Source organism: Manis javanica, chromosome 4, assembly GCF_040802235.1.
Source record: "Manis javanica isolate MJ-LG chromosome 4, MJ_LKY, whole genome shotgun sequence".
In the NCBI taxonomy this organism is placed as follows: Eukaryota; Metazoa; Chordata; class Mammalia; order Pholidota; family Manidae; genus Manis; species Manis javanica.
Window position 1 is genome coordinate 142,684,774 of NC_133159.1, and position 12,419 is coordinate 142,697,192.

At 36.9% G+C, this 12,419-nt stretch overlaps 1 protein-coding gene across 1 annotated transcript in view; it reads right to left on the reverse strand.

The window, feature by feature from the left end:
* Window positions 1–1,359: 1,359 nt before the first annotated feature.
* The window catches only part of ZNF207 (zinc finger protein 207), a 65,415-nt gene continuing 54,355 nt past the window's right edge, over window positions 1,360–12,419 (reverse strand). The window contains exon 16 of the mRNA XM_073235208.1: window positions 1,360–5,749. The gene's annotated coding sequence lies outside the window, so the exon portion shown is untranslated. The remainder of the gene's footprint in view (window positions 5,750–12,419) is intronic.

Genomic DNA, 12,419 nt, shown 5'->3' on the forward strand with positions numbered 1-12,419 from the left:
AGTGTGTGCTGGATGATGAGTGCTAGGATCATTCTGCCACAGCCTTACAGAGCCTCAACCGTCTGTGTCCTACCCTATGTGACAGCTCACCTGAGCCATTGCTGATTGGGTCGGGTGGAGAAAAAGGGGCTGTCACAGATTAGCCAGTGACCTAGGGTTTATGGGAGCTGGCCTGGAAAGATTATCTGGATCAATCCAATTCCTCTCTTAGGAATTAGGGAATTAAGAGACTGAGCCAGTAATCCAAAGGAATGGAAACCAAAATCTGTCACATGGAACCAACCAGACCCATGATGGTAGAGTGCTAACTTAGTACATGAGTGGAGAGGGGCAGGAATGTCATGGAAGGGGATCCAAACACCTCCACAGAGGCTGCCTCAGCTCCTAGCACCTTTCCACTTTCCAGTTCCACTCTCCTGAGGCCCACCCATAGCATATTCCCCATTTTTGGAATACTGTGACATATTCACTTTCCAAATACCTTCCAATTCTTTATATTAAGAAGAAAGGTTCAGTGTGGTGTCGCTATGTTCTTAATGGCTCCTTAATATACTTTTATTTTTCTTTTTAACAAGTTGAGAGAAAGCAGCAGAATCCACATGGAGTTTTAGTTTCCCTATTCTTGATTTGATGGATACATTCTCTTATGGCCAGTAGTACTACTGGTTTTCCATTGAAGATAAGGACATAAATTTGCAATGAAAAATAAAGCAAGTAATTTAAATAGCAACACATACGGTATGTGGACATGGAAAACATCACAAATATGTATAAGCAAGTGATTATTTGGTCCAGAAAACCAAGTCCTTGTTTCAGTATCATTATGCAGGCACTGATACACCTCTCATTAACCTTCTTTTCATTTCAAAATCACCTCTGATGGAAGACCACCAACTCCTTCAGGTTCCTGCCCCAGATTTATAATCTTTAAATATGCCTTTCAAGCTCCTTCTGGCGAAAGGAGCTACATAATGCAGAAAAAGTGTGAAATTTGAAGTCAGACAAACATGGAGCTTAAGTCTTCATTCTACCACCAATTAATAGTCAAATTAAACTCTGAAATTGAGTTTGGTCATCAGTAAAATTATTATTTTTTTTAAGGACAAATAGATATCATTAATTCTTATATGTAAATAAAGCTTAAACCATACAGGTATATAAATCATTTTGCCATTTTCCTTTAAATGTTTGGATATATTCTTGCTCTTCCTGAAAGTAATTTGTTCTACATGTAGACAACATTAAACATATCGTAATAGAGGATAGATAGCAAAGAGTGTGAAATAACCCAGGTACTTTTAGATGATTAAGTACATTGTAGTAGTGGCATTTAAACAAATTTTCACTCATATAGGTGTATGCTTTAAGTGATAACATTGATGGAAATTTTAATTCTGCATTTATATTTTTAATACATTGCTTTTATTCAGACACCATATTTATTCAAAAGACAGGACCATGAGGTACCCACTGAAAGTGGAAAGAGTACCACATGTTCAGGTTAAGGCCAGAGTTTTGTGCAATATACGTGAACTGGTTTGGGTTTTCCTTGTATCTTTCAATGCAGTCTCTGTCAGTTAAGGATTCTTTTGCTTCTTCAGATCAGTAGGCGTTTGCGGCTAGATGGATGGAGCTGGAGGGTGTTATGCTCAGTGAGGTAGGCCAGGCAGAGAAAGACAAGTATCGAATGATTTCACTCATCTCTTGTTTTTGCACGAAGTTCCTTCCCTCTGTTGCATAGAACTTCCTTGTTTCTTTGGGTAATTTATTCTCAAAAGATTCTTTGCAAATTTGCAAATCAGAAAGCATATTTAAAAGTCTTTGAATCAAATGTTGATCAACCGCTTCACCATTTCTTTCTTTTTCAGTCAACAGAAGAGTCCCATCTATAGTCTTGCTCTCAATGTTCTGATCACAAATTACATGTGATTTAAATAATTCAAGCCCATGTCCCAAATGGAGGTAACACTGGATTCCAAAAAACGTAAGTTGTGTCTAGGAACAGAAAAATGTTCCTAATCATGATCATTTGCAACAACATGGATGGAGCTACAGGGTATTATGCTCAGTGAAATAAGCCAGGCAGAGAAAGACAAGTACCAAATGATTTCACTCATTTGCTGAACTGATGAACTTGTGCCTTGATATGGAGTTCACGAAGCCACTTCAGTTGTTTATACAAGTTTGCAGATAAATTGAAGGAGCAAAAGTTTTCAACAATCATAGTGACAGCAAATCCACTGCTTGCTGGGGACAGTCAGGAGAATACAGACCTTGTTCTCAAGGAATTGTAGATGTGTGTTTCCACTCTGGGGCTTGTCTTTGTGCCTCCTGCTTTGGAGTCTGATAGAGTTCTTCCAGGGAGTATTTAATGGAGACATTGTTCTGGATAGCTTGTATAGCCTCCTTTAATTTTTGCCATGTTTCTTCAGAGTACTTTTCCAGCATCAGAGGTTTATCTCTATAGTTTTTGATTACCAACTTCTTGACAGAGCCAGAGCCAGACTTGGTGCTGGAAAAACTGGACAGAGTCCTAGGGGTTTCAGTCAAGGCATCTGTGTGGGGGTCTCTACGCATAGCAAAGAAGTATCTCCATCAGTAAAATTATTTTTAAAATATACTTCCCTTGGTGGTTGCACAACAATATAATGTGCCTAATACCACAAAATTGTACCCTTAAAAACTTAAAGTTGTAAATTTTGTTATGTATATTTTACCACAATAGAAAGAACCTCATTCACAGAAGTGTCTGAAGATTAAAATTTCAAAGACACTAGAACACTTCAGCACTATGACTGACACATGTAAGTGCTCTGTAAATGGCAGCTATTCAAATTATAATTAAATTATCTGGTTAGCACCCACTACTCCTCTTCCTCATGGAGCCCTCTTGGAGAGCTAAAGGAAGGTTTAATTGGTGATTTTTTATTGCAGTAGGGTAGCAATCAATTGTCAATTGTTCCCATCTTACACTTCCTCACCCTTGGTCTTGCCACCTCCCTTCCCTCTCTTTTAAGTTTCTTTCTGTCCCAACATCACTCCAACCATGCTACAAACCACGCTACCCTATTCCAAAGCTACTTCTTTCCTCCATTTAACTGTTAACTTTTCACTGAGCCTTTTAAACACTTTGTATTCCATAGCTGAGCAAATAGGGGAATGCTATCATCACTTGCGCAAGAGGTCATACTCTTCCTTCTTAGCCTCATATGTTGCAGCAGAGACAAGAAGCTAAGGTTGACAGTTCTAGGCTAGTACTGACTGCTCAACTCTGTACACTCACTACCCTGGAGTTCTAAAGAGGACAAAGACACTAGAAAGTACAGAATGTATGTCATTATCTTTTCACTTCTCTTTGGAAATCCTTCTCTCATGCTACCACTTCTCCCCACATCTACAGATAGCTTGCTGTATTTGTGTTTTCTTATGGTTCTCCTTCAGTGAAAGTCTGCTAGCGATACTTTGTTTTTGACTGAGAATGCCTTCATTTTACTCTCATTCTTAATTGATAGTGGGTATAAAATTCTTATGTTGGCACTTATTTTTACTCAGCATTTTAAAGAGATTAAAGGTAACTGCCCTCAGTCCAGTTGAAGTTCCTTTGTAGGTAAACATTTTCTCTCTGATTAATTTTAATGTATCTTCTGCCCTCGTCTCTCCACAGTTTCAGAGCAACTGTGCTTCCGGCATCTGAGGATTCATGTCATACATTAATCCTGGAAATGTCTCAACCATTATCTCTTTAAATATTGCCTCCTCTACCTCTTTTCTCTCCTGGAAATCCTTTTAGATTTAAGTTATGCCCAATACAATAGTCAATAGATACTTGTGGCTATTGAGCACTTGAAATGTGGCTAATCCAGATTGAACTGTGGTGTTGATACACAATACATGCTGGATTTTAAAGACAGTAGGAAAAAAATGTAAAATATCTGATTTATAACTTGTATATTGAGTATATATTGAAATGATATTTTGGATTAATTTCACCTGTTTCTTTTTACTTTCTTTAGCCTTGACCCTAGAACTTGTTACATATGTTCCTCATATTATATTTCTATTGGACATCATTGTGTTAGATTATCTGCTCCTTTTCACTATATTTCTTATCTTTTCCATCTCCTTATCTCATACTACATTCTAGGTAACTTTTTTAAGTTAAGGTATCATTGATATACAATCTTAGGAAGGTTTCACATAAACAACATTGTGGTTTCAACATTCACCCATATTATCAGGTCCCACACACACACCCCATTGCAGTCAGTGTCTATCAGCATAGTAAGATGCTATACATTCTGGGTAATTTTTAAGAATTTAATAGTTCACTGATTATATAATTAGCTACTTCTAATCTGCTATTTAATACACTACTAAGTTTTAATCAAATTGAAATATATATTTACATTTCTACAAGATTTATTTGGTCCTTTTCCATAACTGTTCTTCTTTCGAAGTATTGTTTACTTTCTTATGCTTTAGGTTCCTTCTTTAATGTTCTTAGTCATTTAAACCAACATGTATAATCCATATCTGAGGGGGATGGGGAATCTGTATCTGATAATTATTTAATGTTCTTGAGTTTCTAATCCTGCAGTTTGTTACGTCTGCTGACTCTCCCTCCTGGAGAATTGTTTCTCATATGTTGTCATTTTGTATTGTGAACTAATCTTCTGCAGGGTTTTATCTTCATTATTTCTAGGACCTGAGATGAGTTTGCTTCTGCCCACCCATACCTACAGCACTGTTCCATGACTGTAATTTACATTAGTTTATAGACTTTGGGAAATTTATAGACTACAGAGGTAATAATAGTAAAGAAGGGCATCTACTATAAAGATAACTGATGTCCCTGAAGTAAAAAATAAAACAGGAAAATTTTTCAAAGAAATAATTTTTGAAAACTATTCTTTTATAAATGAAGAAATTATTCATGAATAATTCATGAGGAATGAGTTATAGATGGAAATAACCATGTTCCAGGAAGAAAAAAATGCTGGTACAGAATGGTAGACACAGATCCCTATCCCATTTAAGTTACTTAACATCAAAGTTGAAGAAAAAATTCTTGGACAACCAGACAAAACAAGTTGACTAAGAGGGATTAAGTGGAGCTGGGAATCAGGGTTGTCTCAGATCTCTTCAAGGCAAGGGTCAACACCAGAAAACAATGAAATCTTGCCACACATTTGAAAAGAAATAAAATGTGACCCAAAAATATGATACCCAGTCTAGATATTTTCAAATATAAGAGAAACAGACAGATATTCTCAACATAAAAAAAAATCAGGGAATATAGGACAAAGAACTTTTCTGGAAAAAAACACTTGATAAAATCAAATTTAGTGATGGGTCAAAACAATGAACTCAATAGGGAAAACCCTGCTGGTGGTTAGCAGTGATTCCATTTAAATACAGAACTAATATTAAACAGGACATAAAGTAAATGTTATAAAACTTGACAAATAACAACTACAAAAAGAGTGGGATAGGGAAAGAAGGTGGAAAGTTTACCAGTGTTAACTTCAACTTCTTCATCTTTCTATAGTAAAATGTTTAGCAAAACTGTCCAAAAATAAGACATGTAGCTAAAACATACAATAATTTCAATTACTGAATGTTTTAATATCTCTTTTCCTGACTTTGAGCAGATAGTCTGGGAAATAATAGCTCTTCCAATGAAGAAATATTTAGTGAAGTTCAATCGTTTCTTCAATTTTACTTCAATTTCCTCTTTTGTTGTTAATTTCTAAGAAAAAAATAGAGAGAAGTAGTATGAATTGTAAAACAAACACCTACATTCCTACCACTCAGAATTAATTATTCCAAATGTCGCAAATTTGATACATCTACTTAGGAAATAAAATATTAAAAAGAAAAGGTTAATGTCCCCTTTAAGCCACCATTCCAGTCCCACCCCTCTCATGCAGAGCAAAAACTTTTCCATTTGGTTTAAACAGATAAACAGACAGATATTTGATGGATAAATAGACACAGAGGAAGAAGTAGGTAGATATCAGTAACTAATATGTAGTATTGCTTTGTATGCACATTTTTTATTTAATAATTTAATAATAGTAGCATACATTGTTCTGCATCTTGCTTTTTTCATTGTGTATTATTGAATAAACTGCCTATGGAGCAGTTTGTCCCTATTAACTGTATAATTCTACTGTATGACTATTCCACATTTACTCATCCATTCCACTATTAATGAACACTTAGATTGTTAACGTTCAATTTGTTTTTTGCTGTAACAATGCTCCCATGAACATCCTGACACCTGTGAAAGTTTCTCCGTATACCTAGAAGTATAACTGTATTATAAGAAAGGCTCATTTTTAGTTTTATTAGATACTGCAAAATTTCTCTTTCAACATGACCATCTATCAACATACCTAACCCTCTCACAAGTGGCATGACAGAATACCATTTTCTCCATATCCTCACTACTTGAACAATATGATTGTTAAATCTTTTAGATGGATTCTTCGTTTTATAAAAATTAAATTTCCTTGTTTTTTTCACATCACATTTTGACTAGTATTAAATTGCTACTCCAGGTGTCTTTTGATTACTCTTTGCCTGGTATATCTTTTTCTGTTTAATATATAGGTTCTATATTGTTTTATATATGTCCCCTGTAAATAATACATAGCTGGATTTGGATATGTGTGATATTAATCCAAGGTAAGCTTTTTAAAAATTGTGTATTTAATCCATTTTCTTTTATGCAAATCTATATTCTTACTTATTTTGACCATTTTATTTATTTATTTATTTTACTTAGTATATTTTCTCTTTTTTATCTCCTCATTGTCACTTTCCTACCTTCCACTGGATTGATCAAGTTTCTTTACTCAATTTTTTTCTATTCAACTTTTAATCTTCTAGTGATGACCTTTAAATTGTTACACACATAACTTTTTTTCTAATATCTAGAGTTAATAAATATCTATGTCCTCGCCTCAAACAGACGGGATCCCAAGAGCCTTAGCATGTTCTTATCTCTGTCTGCTGAGGGCTCGCCTGCTCCAATGTAACATACCTACCATGTTCCTATGACTGGAATTTTAATTCGTAACTACTTTAAAACTTTTTAATCCAATTAACATTTAGACAGTAAGTTCCACTGATTTATTTGCTCATTGTTTCTTCTTGTACCTCATTGTTTCCTCCTTCTTTCTTCCTGCAAAGCACATTTTCTAATAAAGAAACCAACTAAAAGATAACATACTCCATAAGTGTATCCTCTGTACCCTCCGAGGCTGGAATACTCTTAGGGGAGGCAGATGTTTCATTTCTGGATTAAACTGAACCTGGCTCCTGTCCCTAGAAAAATATAACTAAAATAACTAAAAATAGTTATTTCAGAGTAAGCCTATGGGTGGCAAATTTTCTAAGCTTCTTGTGTGCCTCTATATTTCTTTTCCAAATTTGAGTGGTGGTTTGGTGGGAATAGAATTCCTAGTTGCAACGTTTATTTTCCTTTCAGCATTTTGAAGAAATTATTTGTGAAATTGGAAAGTATAGTTCTGTCTTAGAGAAATGTGACATGAAAAAAATAACACACTGTTGTTGGAGAAAGCAATCTTGTGAACCTAAAAATACTTTGTTTATATAGGAGCAATAACATCACTTGCCATTCTCTATGCCAATAGGAAAAGTGACGATACAAAACAGTTACAAGCCAGCCAGCTAGTCTCCATCAAGCAGAGTAAATGTTTCAAGTTAAATCTGATATGCTCTATCTAAAGTTATTGCCCTCCTTGTTATGCTTCTTGACAGAGATAATATCTCCTGAGGTATCAAATTGTTTTATGTCAAATCTCATTTTAATAAGTGAAATAAAATCCCTTCACCCACTAATGTTTGGGTTAACTCCAAGGCCCGTAAAACACATTTTTGAGTCCCTAGAAAAATCTAACTAATATAGCTAAAAATAGTTATTTCAGAGTAAGTCTATGGGTGGCAAATTTTCTAAGCTTCTCGTGTGCCTCTTTACATATTTCTTTTCCAAATTTGAGTGGTGGTTTGGCAGGAATAGAATTTCTAGTTGCAACACTTATTTTCTTTTCAGAAGAATAAATGGGGAAAAGGAGGCTTGCTCTACCAGATATTAAGCCATATTGCAAGGCCATAATAAGGTATTTGCTAGACAAATGGAACAAAGTAGAGAACTCTATGAAGGACCCAGTTATAATGGACACTTAATATACAATAAAGGATATATCACAAATCAATGGGGAAAGAAGGTGAAGTTGGGAAAACTGGTTCACTATATGGAGAAAAACAAAGCTGCTTGCCAGCCGACATCACCTATAAGGTCAAACTCCAGAGGAGTTAAGGAACCAACTGTGAAAGTAAAACTATACGAGATGAAATGCAGGATGAACTCTGTGACCCACAAAGCTTCAAAAGCACAAACTGTACAGGAAAACAAGAATTGGAGTACATCAAAATTATTTCCATACATAAAAGACACCACATAAACCAAGTTAATAGGGGATTGCTTTCTAACATATGTAAGGACTCAAGGGCCATCTTTCTGTTCAGCAATTCTCGGCATCGCTTCTGCTTCCTCCCCCCCCACCCCCCCCCCGGGTTACAGGATGGTCACTGCAGCTCGTTATCCATACAACTGCACCCAAACGCAGGAAAGCAGGTGTTCCTTGAGAAAATCTTGGTATCATGGAGAAAAATCTTTCATGGAAATCTCCTAGCACAATTCCTGTCAGGTCCCGTTGATCAGGACTGGGTCACACAGCCCCCAGCTGCAAGGTGGCTGGAAAAGCCATCTGTGGAAATTTTCAGTGTCTGTGATGGGAGAGCCTGGCTGGCAGGGAACAGTCAGAGAATCGTAGTTGTAGGAGTAACAGAGCACATTGCCACCTCTCCCCCATTTTTTCCAGTTTCTTCTATCACTCCTATTAAACTGATGTTAGCACTGCTTCATCTACCTCCATGTCATTCATTCTTGCATTCTCTTTCCCTACTGCACTCTGCATTTCTCTACCCAATCTTCCAGCTCACTATTCACTCTTCAGCATATCCACTCTGCCAATCAACCCATCCTATTGAATGTTTTATTTTAAGTCACGTTTTTCATTGTCAACATCTCCAATTTAGTTCATTTTTATAATACCTGTTCTTGTTGCACAGATGCAATATCTTTGTCATCTCTCTATGCATATTCTAGAGTTTTGCTCCAATTCTCTTAGCTACATTTCTTCCAGTGAATTTCTTCTGATTTTTTAACCCTATTTCAAGGTGCTACTCAAGTATCTGGAGATTCTTTATCATAAGTCCTTTTTTTTTTTCTCACTGAGATCCCTACTAGATTGGCACTTTCTCCACTTGGGCAGCTGACCTTGGAGTTAGGAGTGCGGTTGAGGGAGGTGCGAATTTGCTTTTGGAGTTTCTGCTGCAGGTGGTTTTCAGTAAGACCGGAAAATGGGTAGAATATGCTGTGAGCAATGGTGTCCTCAGCAGCTAGTTTTCTGGGCTTCAGTACTCATTTCTCCTTGATGTTGCCAGCCACTTGAGACACTGACTTGGCTCTGAGATACTGCTCCTATCTGGAGAGAGTGGTTGCAGTTGGATGGCCTACAGAAGGGAGGATGGAGCGGGCTACAGGGAGAACAGGTCTGGAGGCTACGGCTGAACTAACCAGCTCCCATTGCAAGGCTTTTTCCTATTTCCAGCTTGCAGCACCTCCCATCTGAGAATGGAGCCCCCACTTCTTGTGGCATTAGACTGCCACAAGCACATTAGACTGCCATTACCCTCTTCAGTTCTACCCCACCAAATTTTAGTCAGGAATTTCTCACAATCTCTGATACTTCATCTTGTTTTAGAGCACATCTCTGAAAAGATTAATTTTTTTCCCTATAATTTCTAGAGTTTGGGGGAAAGGACTGAAACTGCAGGATGTGCTTAATTCACCACCTGGGACCAGAAACTTCCATAAAATTAAAGTAAAATATTATTTTTTGTTAAGAATCATCATGGTTCATTTATATACTTTTTTCTATCTGTTCATCCATCTTTCCTTCTCTCTATATATATGTAATTAAAGGGAAATATGTTTGGAATGCTTTTAACTTAATATTAAAAGTTATTTCTGGATGGTGGGATTTGAAGAGATTTACTAATTTTTTACATTTTTCAGAATTTGTGATGTACCATTTCCACAAATAAATTCATTCTTAAAAGCATGTTAAAGTTAGTTGTCCTTGAGTGTTGGGATGATAGGTGATTTTTAATTTTGCCTATCTGCCTTTCCCAATTTCAACCCTGTCCCTGTATTTTTGTTACAACTGTAAAAAAAGAAAAAAAATTCAAAAGGTGATTAATCTGAAATTAGAAGCCACCAGGATGAGTAAATAGTTCAACAGTACCATTAAATACACTAGAAGAGTTGAGGAACATTGGTTCTGTCATTTGAATCTTCATATTTGGTTCAGGTAATGCAGTGGACTAAGTCATGCACACTAGGAAACACCTACTTCAGGGCTTTCATCATGGAGTTAATGCAGTCAAGTTCTCTTCTGTGGGTTTCTTCTCTGTGAAGACCACACAAAAGAGAGAATTCAGAAGGAACTAGTCCAAAGGACCAACAACTGGTGAGTGGATAAATAAAATGTTGTCTATTCATACAATGGAATATTTCAGCCATAAAAATGAAGTACTGATCTATGCTACAATGTAGATGAACCTTGAAAACATTACACTAAATAAAAGAAGCCAGTCACAAAAGGCCCCATATTGTATGACTCCATTTCTATGAATGTGCAGAGTAGGCAAATGTATAAAAACAGAGTGTACATTGTTGCCTAGGGCTGGGGGCATTGGAGGGAAGTGGGGAGGGACTGCCAATGGACACAGGGTTTGAGAATGATGAAAATAATCTAAAACTGACTGTGGTGATAGCTATACAACTCTGTAAATAAACTAAAAGCCACTAAATTTTACACTTTAAATGGATGCATTGTATACGATGTTGTATCTAAATAATGTTGTTTAAAAAATAAAAGAAAGAACTGGTGTTTTACACATCCACATCTTTCTGAGGAGTACTCAGGCTTTTCTCAGGCCTCTGAAATTATACTCTATCCCAGGGGCTTATTTGGAAACCCATCCTGTGCAAGAACTGTCATTCATAGCATTACAGTCACTTATAAAGGGCTTCATCAGGTCCACGACTGGCTCCATTTGGTGTTCTTCCACTGGGTAGAAGAGAAATGATTAATAAGGACCACAAGTTAGAACAGGATTAGAAGCGCTAGTGTTAGGTGGCCACAGACTAGTGGTGAAGTGACATGCTCTGTCTCTCGATCTTAGGAGCTCCTTAGAACAGGGGTGCTTATCAAGTAACAGATGGTGAAACTTTCACATACGTAACTTCACTTCATCCTTAAAACAACTTTATAGTGGGTGTTATAAGTCTGCATTTTACAGAGGAGGAAACTTGAGACTAGCTTAGAGAAGCTAAGGCACCTGCCAAAAACTCACAAATAGGAAGTTATGAGTCACTGTAGAGCAGGGAATTCTACAAAGATCAAGCAGAATGAGAAGATGTAAACTTAGCTCGTCTGAGGTCAACTCCAGCAAAGCCACTGAGATGTCGCTATTCAAGGCCTATGTTCTTGGCAGGCATCTAGCAGCTTTATCTTCCAGGAAGCCTCCATTTCTCCTTGATTCCTTTTTTCCACGGAAAATTTTGCCTGACCTTTTCATTAACTAGATTCATCTCAAGAGTAGTTTACTGTCCTCCTTTTGAGAATTTTCTCAGCCAAATAATTTTCCTACATTTACCTGAGTGTCTGGTGCAAGCTAGTTAATTCCAGGGGCCTCTTCCCTGCCTTTGCTTCCAGGACCTGATGAACATGTCCTCAATATGGCAACACAGAAGTACTAGCATATTGTCAGACCCATGAAGTCTTGTCAGGGAGGGTCTTTCAAACCCGTTTTTTTTTTCTTTTATAGATTAGCACACATGCACACACATACACTGCACACATTGATATACACAGTTTCAAGGTTTCATTATGCATAACGCTTCTGATCAGCCTGTATTTTACCACTGTCTTTGCCTAGTAGTAAGACCTGTATAACAGAGGCCTGTTCTTAGTAAACATCAGGACTTACATTCAGTTCTTCTGATGTCATGGTTAGTCACTGATAAAATCTGCATCTAAATAACACAAAAGCAACCAGAAAAGATGACTAGGCAACATTAATATATGCCTCCTACCAGGTATTCCAAGCCTGCCATCCACAGGACAGTCCTGGTGGAAAAGCTGGACTTGGCCTTGGGAAGGAGACAGCGAGCCCTAGGATCACCCTGAATGCTAGCTTTCTCTGGTTTGATGGTAGCATTGCTCAAAATAATTCCATTATTGTACTGAGAAGAGGTC